At 45.2% G+C, this 20,170-nt stretch overlaps 1 long non-coding RNA gene across 1 annotated transcript; it reads left to right on the forward strand.

Moving 5' to 3' along the window:
* The first annotated feature begins 569 nt into the window (after window positions 1-569).
* On the forward strand, window positions 570-6,714 carry LOC130258460 (uncharacterized). Its single transcript, XR_008841507.1, has 2 exons — window positions 570-853; window positions 5,000-6,714. It is a non-coding gene; the product is annotated as an uncharacterized LOC130258460 (long non-coding RNA).
* The last annotated feature ends 13,456 nt before the right edge of the window (window positions 6,715-20,170 follow it).

Here is a 20,170-nt window from a genome sequence, read left to right on the forward strand (position 1 = left end):
CCTCTAGGGGCGAGTTCCTGGCTCCCTTGAAGCCCGAGACAAAACTGCCTGCCTACAAGGGGGGCAGGATTGCATTGCCATGGATTGTTTTTCTTCAATGCCCACTTGGATTTGGGTTTGATGCTCCCACGAGCATCCAGGCATACATGCTTCTTGTTTCACAGTATTTCTGTATCTTTGAATCTTTGGGAGCCCCTTTCTTCCCACCACTCTGCAAGCACACTGGAAACCTTCAACCCTTAATCCTGCCCATGCCTTTCAGTGTCTATTTAGCTATTTCAAACCCCCTTATCTCACTCCTGTGAACTGCTGGACAACACAAGAATCGGGTGTAAAATGTCTCAGACAGTCTAAAAAGCTCTCACTAAACCTGACCAGCCAACACCATTCTCTACTTTCCCCCCTCCCTTGAAAAAGTCACCATTTGGGGTTTTTTCCAACCCCTGGAGAGGAAGAGGAATGATCTAATTCCCTCGTAGCTACCCAGAGAACTGTGAGCTTTGCATGCAATCGCACCCCTTTTATTTGGAGAGGTAATAATGCCTTTTTCCACTCAGTCCAGCACAGATTACGTTTGCAAGAGCAATTTGCAAGGGGATGGGAGGGACACGCTTCGGGGCAGATGTGATGTTTACAGCTCTGGTGAGCTCTGGGTCACTGATCAAACCAGCAGCAAGTGGCCTGTGGACTCCTAAAAACAGGAGCTGTTTTTAACTCTAAGCTCTCTCTTCTCTTCACCTCAAGGCTGTTTGCAGCCAGCCCCACTCTGGCACACAGAGCACTCTCCCATCAGACACCTCCAAGAGCCTGGACTCAGGCACGGGAACAGGCAGCTCTAACTGTACATAAACCCGTGAGTGTCCAGCTCACATTTTTTCAGTTTTCCCATCCAGGAAACAAAGACATCCACCTGACTCTGCTGCCAGGCTGCAGCTCTCTCCAGGAGCACAGCAGCAGGTTCAGGGGCAGATGAGCTGCGGAGAGGAGTGGGAGCAGAGAGAAGGAATACAGGGTGGTGGAGCTGATTCCAGCTGCCGGGTGGAAAAGCCTCGCTGGCTTTTGGATCTCCCCTGTCCCCTGCATCCCCTGGGTGTCCCCACTACCCTGCAGCTCCTCTGCAGCTCCTTGCATTGCCCTGCACATTTGCAGCCCCAAGTCCCCCTCTCTGCATTCAGCTCCTGGGTCTCCCTTTCCCTTCCAGCTCTCGGGTGTCTCCTCTGCCCTGCAGCTCATCGGGCACGGGTCTCCTTCTCCTTCTCCTTTCTCCTTCTCCTTCTCCTTCTCCCCCGGGTCCTCCCCTCTCTGCTGCACTCACCCTTCCCCTCGTCGTCTCTCTTAATTCATCCTCCGAGTCTCCTGCTTCCTTGCATCCCCCCGGGTATCCCCTCTCCCCTGCCTTCCCTCGGCTCTCCCTTTTCCTGGCAATCCCCCGTGTCTCCCTTCTCCCCTGCAGTCTCCAAGCCGCCTCTCTCCCTGGCATCTCCCCGCTGTTTGCAGCCTCCCAAAATCCCCTCCGCCGATCCCCCGGCGTCTCCGGGGTGCATCCCCGGTGCTGGCTCTCCTCTCCCCGCCCCGCAGATCCCTGTTCCCGGGCGGTTCCCGGTCCCGGTCCCAGCTCTCCCGGCCGTGCTGTCACCCCGCGGTCCCCGCTTACCTCCGCCCGGCCCGGGCTGTGGGGCCGGGGCTGCTCTGCCCCGCCTTATATCGGCCCCTCGCCTTTGATATGCGCCGTGATGTCAGCGAGGATTAGCATAACAAAGGGCTCCGCGCCCGCAGGATGCCCCCGCGGGGCTCCGTGCATCGCCATCCCCATCCCATCCCATCCCATCCCCATCCCATCCCATCCCATCCCATCCCATCCCATCCCATCCCATCCCCATCTCCATCCCCATCCCATCCCCATCCCATCCCCATCTCCATCTCAATCCCTTCCCCATCCCCATCGCCATCCCTTCCCCATCTCCATCCCATCCCTATCCCCATCCTCATTCCCATCCCAAATGTATACAAAAAAAGAGGAAAGATTAAAAAAATTTAAAAGAAAAAAAGAAAAAGAGAAAGGTAAATGACAAAAACAAATTAAAGACTAAAAAAATAGGAAAATAAAAAGGGAAAAGGGATAAAAATAAAAAAAGGAGAAAAGAAAGTCACGAGAATAAAAGCAAAAATGAGAAAATAAAAAGAGTTTAATAAATAGGAAAAGGAAAAATGAAAATGAGGAAAAAATAGATAAAGGAAAAAGAAGGAAAAATGAAAGGGGGGAAGGGAAGGGAAGGGAAGGGTAGTTTAAGGGAAGGGAAGGGAAGGGAAGGGAAGGGAAGAGAAGAGAAGAGAAGAGAAGAGAAGAGAAGAGAAGAGAAGAGAAGAGAAGAGAAGAGAAGAGAAGAGAAGAGAAGAGAAGAGAAGAGAAGAGAAGAGAAGAGAAGAGAAGAGAAGAGAAGAGAAGAGAAGAGAAGAGAAGAGAAGAGAAGAGAAGAGAAGAGAAGAGAAGAGAAGAGAAGAGAAGAGAAGAGAAGAGAAGAGAAGAGAAGAGAAGAGAAGAGAAGAGAAGAGAAGAGAAGAGAAGAGAAGGACAAATGAACAAAGGAAAATAAGGGAAAAAGAATGAAAAGGAAAATAAAACAAAAAAATTTAAGAAAAAAGATTAAGATAAAAACCCTATAAGAAAGGAAAGCACAACTGGCTTCTGAACATAAGGCCTCATGAGTCTGAACTTAAGACATCTGTCAGCTATGGGGCTCAGAAATAAATGGATGCTGGTTTCAGAAGTACTTGTGTAATATTTTTCATTTGGTTTAATTGTGGGTTTCAGGTGAAAAGAAAAAGAGAATAAATGCTTTAGTCCCTGGATCAAGAGTCTCAGAACAGTTTCTTTATGGTCTATTTTCAGGATAGCTATTTATATAGGATAATTTTTTTTAAGTCTATGTCCCTGTGCTGATTGCATTCATATACATGTCACAAAAGGTCCTGTGTGAACTGCAAAGAGTCCTGTACACACAATCCCAAATTCCCAAAGCCACTATATTATTTGTTTAAGACCAGCTTTGCACAGTATGTCCATTTTTCTCTGTGTGACAGCTGCTCAGTACTCAAACTGCTCCAAACTTCCCTTCCCCTGGCCCTTCTCCCATCCCACTGACCCCCAAAAATGTGTACCCATGAGGAGGAGGTTTTGTCAGGATTCTCCAAAAGGAATTTATGTACATGAGGAAATTGCTTGGTATATCTACTGCAGTCTGACTTGTTGTGCAAATGCTCTGATTTCTGTATAAATAGCCTTTTTCCCAGATTTCCTTAATCTTTAAAGGGCAGTAGGGAAAATGCAGTTGTTAGTCAGTAGGAGTTGTCAGTTGTGGCAATTGTAATACTCATGATGATGCAGCAGGGACCTGCTGTGCTCAGAACTGTGCCAACAACTCAGCTAGATGAGTCCTACCATAATATTGGTACCATAATATTAATATTGGTGCTGAGAGGAGATGGTGTGGAGGAGGAATATGGAAAGAAGGAGATGGCTCCAATCTGTGGGGTTTTCTTGAGTGCTGGCTGTTTGTTAATCCTGGAATCATTAAGGTTAGAAAATCCCTGTAAGATCATTGAGTCCAGCACTGCCAGAGCCACCACTGTACCATGTCTGACACGTGGAGGAATCTTTTAAAAAATGACAAACATGCTCATTGCAGTGTCCAGGGGAGCTGCTTGTAGGAGATACAAGTGAAAAGGTGGGACAAAGAGCAAGAATCCAAAAGGATGCATGCATAAAGGATATAGGATCAATATGCTCTGCACTATCCACATGCACACAGGGAGAGCCTTGGGGAGTTTAAAACCATTCCAAACCTTTAATCTGAGGAACTTTAGTGCACAGTCAAGCCCTCCAGGCTTGATATGCCAAAGTATTTCAGCACATATTTAAATACTCTTTATGTGGTGTGCTGTGTTCTAAGTACTTTGATGAATCAGGGAAGTTCATTGCTGAATTGTTGCAGGTTTTTGCCTCCTGCTCATCATGCACACATTGGGGTGAGGGTCTGGTGGCAAAGCTTGGCTGCTTTTGGGGCTCCTGGGAGGTGGGAGCTGAGAGTTTATTTCACAGGACCTGGGTGCTGAACCAGTAACCTACATCTAAACTTCAGCAGTCATTACATTTTCTACTGCTTCTGTGGGTCAAAGCTGTTGCCATTTCCAACAGCAGGAGACAATGATTCACCATTTTTCATGTGATTTTCCTAAAATAGAATGGGTTACCCAACTGTGACAATTAACAAACCAGAGCTGGGGCTTTCCATTGGCATTTAAGCCCTGGGGAAGAAAGTGGATGTTGAGCAAACAACCCTCTTTGGCTTTGCAGACTGCAAAGGAAGATTTTAAATGGAGTGTGGCTGTATCCATCCATTAACAGAAGGGGAGGCAGCTGGATGAAATTTTCTGGATTGCATTTCCTAATTGACCCAGTTATTAGACTTAAATGTTCAGAAAAATCATCTTCTTGCTAATCTTTAGAAATATGTTTGGAGTGCTGTAAGAAATTCATTATCATGTCAGAAAGTTAACTGAACTGGAAAATAAGGCTTTATTGTCACCTGTTGTACCAGGCAACCCCCAAAATGTGAAGACCTCTCCAAACCTACCAGCAAGTCCTTGCAGGATTTACAGAGTGTCTGTGGAGTTGGGACACAGAATCCTAGAATCATCTAGGTTGGAAAAGCCCTACAAGATCACCAACTTCAGGCATTCCCCCAGCACTGCCAAGCCCACCACTAACCCATGTCCCCAAGTGCCACATCCACACAGCTTTTAAATCCCTCCAGGGATGGGGACTCCAACACTGCCTTGGGCAGCCTGTGCCAGGGCTAAACAGCCCTTTGGGGGAAGAAATTTCTTGTAATGTCCAACCTTAACCTCCCATGATGAAACTTGATTCTATTTTTCTGCTCTTACTGCTTGTCACCTTGGAGAAAAGACTGACCCCCACGTACCCATGGTTTCTTTTCAGGCAAGGTCTCCCCTGAGCCTCAGAAGCTGACATCAGTCCTAAAAGTGCACAGGTGAGACTCCCTGCACCCAGCTTCAGCTACACCTGTCCCTGGTTTCAAATGTAGCTCAGCAGGAGTGATTCTCACTCAGGGATCCTGCAATCTCTTGCAAAAGTCCTAAACCTGCTGCAGACCTTCCCAGACTCACCCATATAAACCATAACTCTGCCACTGAGAGCAAGATGTGAGCACACAGGTGTTGAACTCAACTGGATTTCAACCAACCACACAGACACAAAAAAGGCACATCCTGTCCTGGGACCACCCTCAGCAGCATTCCATTTATCACTTGTTTTCATGTGTGCATCTCCTCACTCTCCCTTCTTCCATCCCTGCCATAGGGGAAGACCCTCCATGGATGACTCAGGATAACATTATACATCTGCAGATTCAGGACTCAGCTGTAAACTCTGCTCCTTCATTTAAAAAATCCCTACACCAGTGTGCCAAGTCATGGCACTCTCCAAATATTTAATAATATGATACAATTATGTGTATTGTGGGGTGTGGCATTACAGTTTTATCAGTGAGTTTCAAGATGCTGTGTGCTATGGATGAGCTACAAAAGCTATCATCCTCCCAAAGGGGTTAGAGTAGCATTTCACCCAGCCCTAGTGTGTGTTCTTCACAGAGCAGCCAAAGGATAAATGCTCCCAATGAATTTTTTAAAAATTATTTAGCTGGGACCAGTGGCTGGAAGGTGCCAGAGTATGTGACAGGATGCCATTCCTACATTTTAAACAAATATTCTGGCCATCTTGAGGCACAGGCTCCAGCTACAAATATAAATAACTTTGAGCTAGTGGCCATTTACTGTCCCAAAGCACAACTGGAATGGAAAACTAAGCTCCATTACCCACACTCTGCATCAGGAAACATCTCTCTTAAATCCCCCAAGCCCTGCATTGACTCTAGTGAGTGGGGTTTTTGTGAGAAATGGTGCATAATAATACATTACAGGTCAGTGATCAGGTTTGTGCCCTTGGCCCTATTTACTAGTTTGAACAGATACAAGTTTTTCACTGGTTTCCTAAGTTTCAATTTCAAGCATTGATAGGGACATTTTTTTAAAAAGCTCTGCCATCTATAAAAAATAAGCTAAATTACTATCACATGAATTTTGAATATTCACCCACATTATTTTCTAACAGGGAGAACAAACAAAGACTGTTTGAAGATAAAATAATTTGCAAAATGCTGAAGAGCAGGAGCATATATGAAAAAGTAAGGACTCAGAAAGTGAAGTTGTTCCATATTAAATCAAGGCTAGGGAACAGTTGAGGAGTCATTCCTTTGGACTGTCTCATGGCAAGCACTGAGGGGACACAGCTCTGGCTGTGCCTCAGCAGTGCCTGGCAGCTCCAAGGTAAATAGCACAAAGGTTTTGTACCAAAATGTTGCAGTCAGAGGAAGGCAAGAGCTCTGTTCTTACAGTGCCCAAACCCTTAAACAGCAGACATTTTTGTGCAGCAGCATCCCAATTACCTGCCTGTAAAGGTGTACCACAACCCATTTTCCCAAAATGTCAGTGGGTTTTGTCTCCCTCTCCTTGTCTTTATCTCACCACTCATCACCTGTGCTGTAGGGGTGCCCAGCCCAAGCCACAGCAGTGACCAGCTCTTGTCACCAGACCAGCTCCCGTCACCAGCCAGAGAAAAATAAAACAATTTCTTGACTTTTGTGCCTTTTGGCCATGTCAGCCTGACCTTCCACCCTTGGGACTGACCAGAACAGGCTTCTCTCCAGACCAAGGGTCCCACACCTACCCCAGCACTGATTTTAAAAGGCTAATAAAAAGCAGCTGTCAGCTCCCCTCTCCAAGGCTGAGCGGTCCCTGCAGGGTGGAGGAGAGCTTTCCCTTCCCTGCAGAACCCAGTAACCCCTCCTTTGCTGGAGTCCTTGCAGGGGGCTTAGCTGGGGGTACATAATTGATAGCAGGGATTTGCAAGAGTGAGGGGAATGACACCAACTGGAAAGGATAAAATGCCTAAATAGCTCTTCTTAGAACAGGAGGAGCAATGTAAAATGTTCCAGGGGGTGCCTTTCATTATGGTCCCTGCTCTGCAGCTGCTGGCTGAGAGTACAAACACCTCATCATAAGCAAGATATTTGTTAAACACGCCTGTTTCTGCCCAATTTTGTTCTTGTCTCTGATCCCAACATTCGTTCTGACTCTGTGATTTGAAGCAGGGAGCAGGAGAAAGCTGTGCCAGATTTTGCTCTGAGCTGTGGGTCTTGGGACAGTCTCATGCAAGGCAGAATGGGGGCCAGGTTACCCAAAGGGCTTTTGGGGAGGTTTTCAGGCAAGACTGACTTCCAAAAAGAGGGTGGACTTTTTGCAGGGCCATCCCTGCTACTGTATCTTCTATTCAGATATTCCAATGCTTCAAAAATGAGATTTCTGTAGCCTAAGTGAAGCTGGACATCTCTGCAAACCCATCTGGGGTTGAACATTTCTGAAAACACAAATCTCCCTGTTGAAAGGATGTTCTTCTCCCAGATAACAAGCAGTAGAACAAGAGGAAATGGCCTCAAGTTGTGTCAGAGAAAGTTTAGATTGGGGATTAGGAAAAGTTTCTTCCTGAAATGGCGCCCAGGGCAGTGGAGTCCCCATCCCTGGAGGGATTGAACAGATGTGTGGATGTGGCACTTGGGGACATGGGTTGGTGGTGGGCTTGGCAGTGCTGGGACAACACTGGACTTCATGGCTTTACAGATCCTTTCCAACCCAAATGATTCAGTGATTCCATGGTTCTCTGACACAGTTTTGGACCAGGCAAAGAAAGCAAGACTGAGATGGGCCATGGGTCATCCTGGTGGGTTGCAGTCCTCAGTCTTGAGCAGAGAATGTACAACCCCCAGGCTGGGGAAGGATTCCAAAGCAACCCACAGTGCCCAGACTCAGCCAAGTATTTGTGCTTGCATCTGTGAGAAAAGCTGTTTTTGATGGAAACTTAGGACAGCAAGGAGATTAATGGCATGATCACCTTATGACCTATGACAAGAGCTGGCAAGGTAGCAGAGGAGGTAACATTCTTTGAAATTCCAACTAAAATAATTTGGACAAGGAAAGCTCCCAAATATACCCTGGGATGTGTAATCATAAACAACAACATTGCTTTTATGTTTTCACCTGAAATATTCTTTGCTTTTCACAGGGGTCAATTCATACATCTGCCTCACTCAATCCTTTGCTGACTTGTAAACATAAATTTTGAAGCAAATTTGGGCAGCTCAAGTGAGGTCTCCTTTTCAAGCATCCATGTTCCATTTAGTCCCTGCTGATACTCCAGGTGCCATTTTCTCCCCACTGGGACACAACTGAGGATACCCAGAGCTCCTCATCTGCTGGGAGACCAGCACACAAAAACCAGTCTCTGATTTATGCAGGCATTCTTTAAGAGATGCTTAAGATATTCTTGAGACATCCAGCCTGAGTTATCTTCCTTTTCAATTGGTTTCACTAAATAATGATCTTTAAGAGGATGCTATGAAAACCTTTCATCCTATCCTAGAATCACCCAGGCTTGATTGTTATGTTTTTATCCTAAACTACCAGGAACACACCTGAGATTTATCTTTTTGTTGACAGCAGTGATTTTTTTCCCTTGAGTGATTTCTCTCTGATTCAACCTTATGGTTCTGTTACGCTTTCTGTTTACCAACAAACAGGTTTTGGTTTGTCTTCCATATTGGGGTATGTTCATCATAAAAACTTTGTGAAATAGGTGCTGAGCAAAATACAGCACCTTTAATATGTAATATGGATTTATGGCCTGACTCAGCAATGAGATACTGAATTTTATTTCAGAGCCATTTCAAGGATTAATTATAGGCTGGCACAAAAGCTTAGGCTGGCATTTGTTCCTTTTGCTGCCCAGTATCATCAGTCTTGAATAACAAATGCTGCTACATATCACTCATTCACTGAATTGTATGGAGTCTACAGAACAAATATCCATGAAGACATTTTAAGTGAGGAACTCTGTGGGCTAAATGTTCATGGAGCTTGCTCTCTCCTCAGCCAAATACAAGGTGTATTTGAAAGCCATGTGTCACTTTGTTCACAGACTCAAGTGCTTGTCAACATGAATATGGTGAAATAAGTGAAATATGGGGGAAAGAAATGGTGTCTTGTTTGAGCCACCTTCCCTGGGCATATCCCACAGCCACCAGTGCTGGTAGACATGGAAGCTGAGCTTCTCTAGAGGATGTGCCTGACAGGGGTGGTCACACTGGTAGGACTTAGCTGGGGTTATAATGATGCTTCATCAGCATTATAATATTATTATATGTAATATTATTATATTATTAAATGGAATGGAATGGAATGGAATGGAATGGAATGGAATGGAATAGAATAGAATAGAATAGAATAGAATAGAATAGAATAGAATAGAATAGAATAGAATAGAATAGAATAGAATAGAATAGAATAGAATAGAATTATATTTTATAATATTATTATATTTATTATGCTATATTTATTATTATATTATTAGGTTTGGGACAAGAGTCCTACAGGGGACATCCTACCCCACATGCCTAACCTGCTGTTTCCCTGGAAGTGAAGGTTGTTATGCTAAATTCAATAGGAAGTAATACAACCAAACAGCATACAACCCTCAGAGTAAATAATTTCTTGAAAATATCTGATCTAAATCCACCCTTTCTCACTTTAAAATAGTGTTTTGGTTTCTCCTATCACTATCTGCTCGTGTGAAAAATCACTCTTCAAATCTTTTATAAGCCCTTTTTAAGTACAAAAGGACAACAGGGAGGTGTCCCCAGAGCCTTCTCTTTTCCATGCTGAACATTCCCAGCTCTCCCAGCTGTCTCCAGAGCAGAGGGTCCCCAGAGCATCCTCACAGCCTCCTCTCGACTCCAGCAGCTTTGCATCCTCCTGGTGTTGGGGTCTCCAGATCTGGAGGCAGCTCTGCAGGTGGGGTCTCACCAGAGCCAAGCAGAGGAGCACAATCCCCTTGAACTGCTGGGAAGGAGCATTTAAAGATGGACACAAAGGCATCAGTTCTCTGTGAATTATTCCAATCTGCTGGAATGCCACAGCTCATGGGTGTGGATTTAAGTGCTTTAAGCACTGCTGGGAAGTCACCCTGCCATAAACCCAGGAAGCTCAGATGTCACCCCAAAGGATGCCCCACACAGAGGGCTCTAGGCTGTAACCACTTTGGGAAAAGCTCCCTGTCCCTCTCCAGAGCACAGATCTAACCCAATTCTTGTCCTTCAGTTGCTGGATCCCTGACTGGCTCAGGGGGAAGGTTCTGCTAATATCAACAGGACATGATCAGTTGTGAAAAGCCTTGATAAACTACAATAATTCATATTCACTGAGGAGCTGCTCCTCCTTCTCACTGTTTATCCCTCCCACAGCTGTGATAACAGCAAGACTTTTGCTGCAAGAACAACCCTGAACTTGCTATTTCCATGTGAAAACATAAAGGCTCCAATTACTGACTCATCCTAATACTCTGTGGGACAGCTCCTATATTTTTACACTCCTTAAACATTTTGTCCTTCCCTCTTCCATCTTCTGCTCTTTTTTTCCTTCAGCACAAAAAGTGCATGCAATATTCTTTAGTTGTTGTTTCATTTTCTTGCTTGTTTTGGTGGTTTGGTGGTTCTTTTTTTTTAACCTGGACAAGGTGAGCCAGGGAAGGAGCAAATCAGACACTGCAATGGCAAGCCAGCAGTTCTGCTGCTGGCAGAGATGTATGTGGCAGAAAGCATCTCTGAATAAACAATAACTAACAAAATAAAAATAATAAAAATAAAAGCAGCAGAAAGCTTGCTTTCATTCAACCAGGCCAAATAAGCAAAATTTTGGCAAGAAATAATCTGAGAAAGTGCCTGAAGAGCTGGAAGTAGGTTCTGTATCATACAGAAGAGCCAAAAATGTGTTTGGTCATAAATGGCACATGATGCATTGCAAAATGCTTCAGGAGGAGATGTTTAAAGGGTGGGATGGTTGGCATGGAGAGAAAAGGGGGGAGGCATCACTGTGGCAGGAATATCTTCAGCCTTCAAACAACAGCCACTAAAACATCCCAAATGCTCTGCCTCCCCCAAGGTGACAAGGGTTGAAAGTCTTGTGCAGGATGGCTTTGGAGGGATAATATAATCTCATTTAAAATTAATTTAAACTGTTCCTTTCATAGTGAGAGGGAAAAGCCCCAAGACAGGGCCTGATTCGGGCATGTCAGTAAGTTTTGGATTAATGGGGTTTGGACTGGGCCCATGGTGTAAGAGACAATGCTCCAATCTAGCCATAAATTAGGTGGCTTCCATTAATGTTTATATTTCCCTTAATTTATTTAACCAAGAAAGTCAGCACAGGCCCATAGGTCTCAGTATTAAGAATGAACTGGCCAAGACAGCACCAGATAAAACTTGCACCAGTGTAAATCAAAGCTTCCATAAGTCATGCCATACTAAAGAAACCATGGGTGAGTAAGGCAATAAAATGTGACTATTTCTGCTTTATTGTCTCATTCTCAGCTCTCACTTTCTGCTGGAGCCAAACATAATTTCTCCTTTGTCTTTTTAAGAGGTCCTAGAGACAAAGGACCAAACTTATTGCAAACCCAGGGTCTAGAGTGGCAGTTCAGGAGCTGGGATTTGCAAGAAACTCAAAAATGTTTTGCCTCCCTTTATAGCCAGATAATAACAAAGCTGAGATCCAGAAGCTTTACTACTTCTTTTCTTATTTAATGTTGGAAAAGGCTGCACCTCCACCTTAATAAACCCACATTATGAAAAAAAATATTGCAGTCCAGCATTGTTTTGCCCTATATAATTAAGGGTTTTTCCACATAAAGACAGCTGTCCATCCTGGAAATGGATGTGCTTAATTTTTCCCATCTCAGGGTGCAGAGAGTCTTGGTGAGGGGCTGGTTCAGTCTCTCACCTTTTTTTCTTTTTTCTTTTATCTCTTTTCTTTTCTTTTCTTTTCTTTTCTTTTCTTTTCTTTTCTTTTCTTTTCTTTTCTTTTCTTTTCTTTTCTTTTCTTTTCTTTTCTTTTCTTTTCTTTTCTTTTCTTTTTCTTTTCTTTTTCTTTTCTTTTCTTCTTTCTCTTTCTCTTTTTTTTACTGGACAGTGCCAGTTCACAACAGTGTTACAGTGATGCTGTTCCTGCTACTCCAATCATGACTGTATGTAAACCTGAGCTATAAACCTCAGACTGGATTTTTGGGAGGGGGAATGGGGGTGGAGGGCTGTGGTTTTTTCTTTTCTTTTCATTGAGTCTATAATTTGATCATAAAAAATCTCATGCTGGGCTGAAATTCAGCTGCCAGGTCTTATATACTAAATTTGATTTAACCCTGAGGATGCTCAACTGCTTTCAGGCTGATGACAGCTTTGGGGTGTTGGGCATGCCAAGGTGTGGGAGATGAGTCCTTAGGGGCAGCAAGAAGGGGTGGCCCACATTGAGGGTATCTGGGAGGCAAAATGCAGGGAAAATCCAGCTGGGCAGTGCCACATCCCAACTGCCAGGGTCTCCTCAGGTTCTCTTGGGCTACAGGCTGATATCCCTTATTCCTGTCTTGGGTTGCAATACAGGATGTGGTCAGAAATGTGTATTCTGTCACCATCTGTTGAAGCTGGGTGGGGCAGTGACCCTTATCTGTGTGCCACATACCATCTGCTAATGGGCCATCTTTAAACCAGCTGGGCAATCATCTTTATCTTTTCCACAACCCATCCTCCCTCCAGGAAGATATCATCTGCTGCTGGCCCATTCAGTCCCACTGCATGACTGATAAAATTACATCATCCCACTGGGAGATGCTCCAGCCAGGGGGAGGAGCCTTTCCTACCTAGATAAAAACTGAGATTTTGCACACCAAGATACCTTCTTTCCACTGGATTCCAGAGGAAAGCCAGACCTTTCCACATCATCCCTGGACCTTCAGAGGAAAACTGCACCTTCTACAGGAGCACTGCTTCAGCTGAACCACATCTGCCACTGCAGGAGGATGCAGCCACCATTTAATGGGACTGCTGCCAACACCCTGACTGAGTGTCAGGTTGTATTCTGACTCTGTCAGTGTTTTGGGATTGTTCTTTGTAATACTGCAGTTCTATTTTAATTTTCCTAGTAAAGAACTGTTATTCCTAATTCCCATATTTTGCCTGAGAGCCCCTTAATTTCAAAATTATAATAATTTGGAGGGTGGGGGTTACATTCTCCATTTCAAAGAGAAGCTCCTGCCTTTATTGGCAGACACCTGTCCTTCAAACCAGGACAACTCCTTTGACTGACATTTTTGTTCCACATCCGCATGGGTATTTCATGCTTAATCTGTTCCTCTTCACACTGGATTTCTTAGTGCATTTAATGCATATATTCATTTCAAACCCCACGTTCATTAAGTTTTGCCAGATACTTGTCACTTGAAAGTATCTTGAACCCCTTACATCTCACTGAATCAGATCTCTGATCAGTCCTAAGCCCCACTCCAGAGAAACTGAGTTTTCCCAGAAAGACCACTTGAGTTCAGGCTGGTTTTGGATCTGACAGCAGCTGCAACCCACCAGAAACCACTGGTCTCAGGAAACCCTGGGGCCACACTCATCCAGACAGTGGCTCACATGTTCATGTCTCCTCAGGAGAAACTAAGGGGAAAACTCAGTAGAATCATGGAGTCATTTAGGCTGGAAAAGAGCTTTAGGAACATTGAATCCAACACAGCTTTTAACTCCCTCCAGGGATGGGGACTCTACCACTGCCCTGGGCAGATGTGTCAGGGCTTCACAGCCCTTTTGGGGAAGAAATTTTCTCTCCTATCCAGTTCAAATCTCCCCTGAGGCTGTTTCTTTCTGTTTCTTGTTGCCTGGGAGCAGAGTCCCCACCTGGCCCCACCTTCCTGCCAGGGATTGTAGAGAGTGAGAAGTTCCCCCAGGAGCCTCCTTTTATCCAGAGGGAGCCTCCCCAGCTGCCCTTCAGGACTCATGCTGCAGATCCTGAGCACAGCACAGGCACAGCTGACTCATGGACAAGGATTTACTGGGGGGGGAAATATCTGCATGAGGGCACACTGCATCAGGGAAGGTCATGGGAGCTGCCCCCAGATTCCCCATCTCTGAAAAGCTGAAGGGAAAAGGCTTGATGAAAGGGAGTGACACTGTCTTGAAGTCATGGTGGGATGGAGAAAGCACAGTTCCAGTTCAGCCCACCTCCTTCAGATATGTTCTCTAGCCTGGAAATAAACCTTTTCTGATGTGGTGCATCCCTCTGTCTGATTTTTTAAAATCTCAACATAATTGTCTATATTTAAGCACCCAGGTTTAAATACAGCTAAATCTGCATGAGGTGGATTCTCACAGCAGCAGTGAGCTTCTCTTCCAGGGGTGCTGCTGCTCTCTTTGATGGTCTGTAGGTCTCCCATGGCACTCATGCAGCTCTGTGTGTAAAAGCTGATGTTCAGACATGTTCAGGCTCCAAAGAACACAACAGATGACTCAGATGCCAAAAGGGACTCCCAGGAAAGCAGCCAATCCCAGATCCATCCTCAGTTTGGAGGAAAGGATGTCCCCTCCTAGACCTGCTTGTCTCTCCCCTCTCTGGGATGGAAGGATGGGAGAGAAGGAGCAAGCACACTTCATTAAAGCACTGAGCACAAAACCTGGACACGTGTTCCATCTGGAAAGCAAGCACAACAGCACTCCCCAGCCTGCAGGGACACAGAGGGGCTGCTAAAGACTTCTGCAATGAGCAGATACTTCAGCCATGAACATCCTCCTGAGAGCTTAGAATTGATGGGATGAGGTATCACGACTGTACAGAACTCTAATCTATCAAAGCAATAATCTGTGGAAGAAAGACACTTTACAACACAGTCACACAGCAGATGGTAAGTGACTTATGATGGATTCCACCAACTGTACACAGGAAAACAGTATTAATAAAGCATGCTGACATGACAGATTAATAGTTTAGAACTGCAGTCCAGGAGAGGTTAGACTGGCCTATCCTTCCTCTGGGGTTCTTAACAAGAAGGAATTAAATAAATATTACAAACTGAAGATGAAGTGCAAGTAATATTAAAGCAAGGCCTTGGTCTGCATGGAGACTGTAAAGCTGCTACCATGGGACTCTGTTTATTGTGCTGCTGTGGCACCACTCTAACACTGCACCCTTTACAAAGTGTGGCTTTCTCCTCCTGCTGCCAGCCCATCCCAGGGTCTGAGAAGCCAGATGTGCTCCTCTGCTGTGGCACCACCTCTGGCAGCACCATGGGCCTGATCCTTCTCATCCTTTATCATTGTGATCACTCCCATCTTGGAAAAAAACCTGAAAAATAACCAAAAGGGTGGTGGCATGTGTGTTTGTTTGTTTGTTTGTTTGTTTTAAACTTCTTGGAACTGAAACACAAAATCTTGCTGGAGTTTATAACTGCTAAATAATTTGTTGTGAAGCAAGTGATTTCACCTCATATCCATATTCCTCTCTTTGACTTTCCTGTTTGGATCCCAGCAGAACCTGGGTAGGGATAAAGGAACAGTGTCATTCACAGCAGATAATTTAAAGCACTTAGAGTGATTGTCTAAGATGGTTTGGAAATTCCATAGTCAGTGCAGGGAAAGAAGATGCTCCAAAGGGCAACTGGGAGCCCTGAGGCTGAGGTCAGAACTGGCATTTTGGCTGGAAGCTGCTGTGTTCCAGGTGATGGCTGGTCCCATCCAACCCTAACCATGAAACCTTGCCCACAAAAGGTCCTGTTTGCTTCACCTTCTCCAGCATTCAAGGAAGTGGATGTCTAATCCATTTGGCTCTCCTTCCTCTGGAGGTGATGGACAGTGTGGTCCCTACCAAACCACTGCCCTGCAGGGTCTGGAATGAACTTTTTCCCATTTCACACTAGTATAGCCACCAGAACTGCAGGGGAATTCTGGAAATTTGAATCTCTGCTTTGGAAAAAGCAAAACAGAAAAGGAAGAAAGGAAGGAAAAGGAACAAGAGTTGGAGGGGGAAAGAGAAGGAAAAAAAGAAAAGAAGAAAAGAGAGAGGGAAAGGAAGACACAAAGGGAGAGGAAGAGGGAGAGGGAAAGCACGAAGAAAGCTACCTTTGTTCTTTGTTACATTAAATTTTAAACACCATGCCAGTAGCAATATATTGGCCTCATTACACAAAGACAGTATGATCCAGCTAGCTCATAATTCCACCAATAAAGATCATGATTTGTCAATAAAAATTAAGGCAGTCGCTGATCCACAGTCTAGATTTCCTGCTTGGAGTGGGATTGTAAAATGTGATGATCAAATTTGGTGCAAAACAGAGCAAATGTGCAAGGTAAGCCAAGCAAAATGTACCCCTCCTCTTGCCACTGTCATATGAAGCCAGACAGGACCAGGTCCTTCATCAGAGCACCCCAAACCACCTACAGCCATTGTAAAGAGAAATCCCATTTTTAAAGCTGTATGGAAAGTCTTTGCTCATGATTTTATGTATAACTTTTCTGGCAACTTAGAAAAAGAGGCACAGAGGGGTTTGACTGAAAACTGATGACACAATCTCTCCCTGCTCTGAGCATTTTGGCACACAGCACAAAAGCATTTCTGAAATCCCTCCAGTATCTAGAACTGTACCTGGAATCTTTTTAGGACTAATATTAAAAGTGCATGGTAGACTAGAGGCAGGTCTACTGAGAGGAATGAACATCAAATGAGTTCCCCACCTATCCATCAGTGAACAATAAAAGGTCAAGAGTCTTGTGTGATAAATTTTTGCCTCTGGTGGGAAAAAAAATGTTGAGAAAGTATCTTCAACTTAATTTCAAACTAATTTGTTTGGTGTTTTCTTGAAGAGCCTCAAAAATGTTGGCAATCTCCTAAGCATGACTACAGGTCTTGTTTAGTCAGTTCCTAACCCCACTACTGAGCCCTGGTCTTCCAGGAACACGTGCCAAATAAAACCTTTTAAAAAAAAAATACATGTGGACTTTACTTTACTTTATTTCACTTTACTTTACTTTACTTCACTTTACTTTACTCTACTTTACTTTATTTGCTTACTTAGTCGTAGTCTTAAGGCTTAGAAGTTTTAAGGCTATCTGGGTCATAAATTTGTTTTGGGGTGTGTGGCAATATTTATTTACTCCCAATTGATTGTTTTCTTTGTGGGAGCTTTTCAGCCAAGTTAGAAAGCCAGAAAGTGCTGATAGTAGTAAATCCAATACACACCTTTAATAGCTGAAGGTACTCACCAAAACTTATCCTCAGAAAAAAATACATGAAACATTCATTCAAACATCCTGAGCTGATCCCACATTTTGGGCAGATGGGAGTGGGGAGGATTCTGCCCCTCTGCTCCACTCAGATGAGATCCACCTGCAGAGCTGCCTCCAGCCCTGGGGCCCAACACCAGAAGGACATGGAGCTGCTGGAGAGAGCCCAGAGAAAAACACAGAGATGTTCTGAGGGCTGGAGCCCCTCTGCTCTGGGACAGGCTGGGAGAGCTGGGGCTCTTCCCTGGAGAAGAGAAGGCTCCAGGGAGACCTTCTCTTAAATTAAGATTTAAATTAAGATTTTTAATTGTGGCTTCAAGTACCTGGGGGAGCCTGCAGGAAAGATGTAGAGAGGCTGGGCAGGCTGACAAGGGCCTGGAGGGACAGGAAAAGGGGAATGGCTTCCCATGGCCAGAGGGCAGGGTTAGATGGGATATTGGGCAGAAATTCTCAGCCATGAGGATGGTGACAGGTTGTCCAGAGATGCTGTGGCTGCCCCATCCCTGAAAGTGTTCCAGGTTGGAGGTGTCTTGGAGAAACCTGGTCTGGTGGAAGGTGCCTGCCCATGGCAGCAGGTGGAACTGGATGACCTTTAAGGTCCCTTCCAACCAAACCATCAATAGATAGATGGATAGATGGATTACTCCATGATTGTATGATCTGCATCAATGAAGATGACCAGGGGAATAGTAATGTCTGTGTTTGAGGGTTACAAACAAAAAAGCAAGACTCTGGGTGAACAAAGAACATCTGGACTTGGGATTTGAGACGGAGATGAAGCCCTTCTGAGTGCCAGCAAAGGAGCAGGGCAAGGTACCCACCCCAAGCTAACAGCTTGTGGCCTCACTGTGGCTGCAGTGGTAGAGCTGCTTCTGGGAAGCTTTAGAGTTTTAAATTTTATTTGGACTTCAAAGTGGAATCAAAAGCCAAAGAACATGGGTTTGTGGGGCAGAGATTTTCAAGGTCTTCACCATCACATTTCTCTAAGGGGAGGTTCTGCATCTGCATTCATTTCAGTTCACAACAGACCCAAACCAAAGACCTGCTCCAGGTGAGCACCTCCCACATGCTGACCAAGACTGGGCCACAGGACCAGGCTATAGCTAATACAATTTTTAAAAAAAGCCCTCTGAGCTGTGGATGGCAAGTCATCAGCACTTTTTCACTCTGCATAGCCTGGTGGTGTGGACTTAGCCAGGCACCTCCACCAAAGAGCTGTGGTTAATGTTGGGGCATGGGGGAAGGCCATGCAGGGAGACACAGAAGCTTCAGCAGCTGCATTCATAGCCATGTCTACCCTGCCAAATAACAGAGTCTAGTGAGTGTCCCTGACCCTGAGACCAAGTGTCCACATTGCTCAGGGCTGTCCCTGCCAGGGAGCACACCCTGCCAGGGAGCACAAGGCTTCTCCCAGCTCTGGCCCTAAGACAATGGAACTGTTCTGTGTGCCTTGGCCAAGTTAAACTGCCTGCAATAACATGTGGGTGTGCTGCAAACCACTGCAGTGGTGTTTTCCAGCAGGAAACCAATGTTTGAGAGTGTGAAGCCTGTTGGGATAGTGCATGGGACCAGCAAGGCCAAAACAGGGTCAGGCTGACATGACTGCCCATGAGGACTTGTGAGTAAACTCACTTCAGGCTGGGTATGTGGCAAATTCAGGTCTGGGGAAAGAGTTTGAAGGAAAAATCACATCACTCCTCCACTCATCAAATTCCTCATTTCTTTGAACATGAACCCAAATAAAACCAATATTAAAACAAAGGGGACACTAAATTAGCATCCTTAGTGAGTGCACCACATAGGGTAAGAGACATCTGACCAAATGCAGTCATCATCATGTCCCTTTGTGCTTGAACTAGTCATGCCCAGCTTACCTTGAAGTCAGCATAGAAAGAGGGACATTGACACACATTTCCTCTGATGTGCAGTGTTGAGACAAGATAGACGAGCTGCTCTCTGAGACACTCTCCAAACCAAAGGCATTTGATTGCTGATGCAGCTGAGAAGGATCCATGTCCAGAAGGAACAGAGAACCCTTTCATTTACAACATTGCCTCAACTACTAGCACTCAGAAATGATTCAGGTCCCCAAGACACTCCACTGCATGATGGAGGTGGGATGGGTGAGCCTGTGGAGTATGTGCAGCAGTAGGGAGTGCCAGACTCGAGGTGCTGTGAAGGACATTCAGTGGAAATGTGCAGGGCTAAACCAGCATCTCTATGCAAAGGAGAATGCACTGTCTGACCAAAAGCTTTCCAACATCAAGGAGCAGCAAACAAGCCACAGGAAGAAAGGATGTGGCAGCTGCAGTATGTAAGTAGAAAGAATAATGCACTGCTTTCCTGCTGGCAGGAGTCCTGTATTTCTCTTTCTGGGCTGGGTGAAAGGCAGGTCCCACAACTCCAGCATCCGCCTTGCCATGTATGGCTGGTTGGGAATTCCCAGTCTCTTGGCAAAGGCATTTCTGTAGCTGTGATGGCTCATGGAAAGGCAACCGACCCTGCAGAACCCACTGTCAACCTCTGACAAGAGAGCACTGCCTGCCAGGGCAAGATGCTCTGGAACTCGTGCTTGCAGCATCCAGCCCCAGGAGCAGGGCAAAATTCAACTAGAGGCACATAATTAACTTCAGATGTACCTGTCAAGATGTCACGGACACAGTCCTGGAGAGGAGCAGCCCATTATTTGTTCCTCATAATGTAGCAATTATCTTGTTGTAAGAGGGGCTCTCTCCAGTGCTCCCTCGCTGCCTCTTGTTTTCCTTCCACATTCATTCACACATTATTTAACTTTTGACTTGGACACAGCAGGTAAAAGCATTTAACAGCTTGGCTGCTTGCTCAGACAGAGCTGAGAAAGGGAGGGGAGGAGGAGGAGGTGGCAA

Source organism: Oenanthe melanoleuca, chromosome 1 (assembly GCF_029582105.1).
Source record: "Oenanthe melanoleuca isolate GR-GAL-2019-014 chromosome 1, OMel1.0, whole genome shotgun sequence".
NCBI lineage: Eukaryota > Metazoa > Chordata > Aves > Passeriformes > Muscicapidae > Oenanthe > Oenanthe melanoleuca.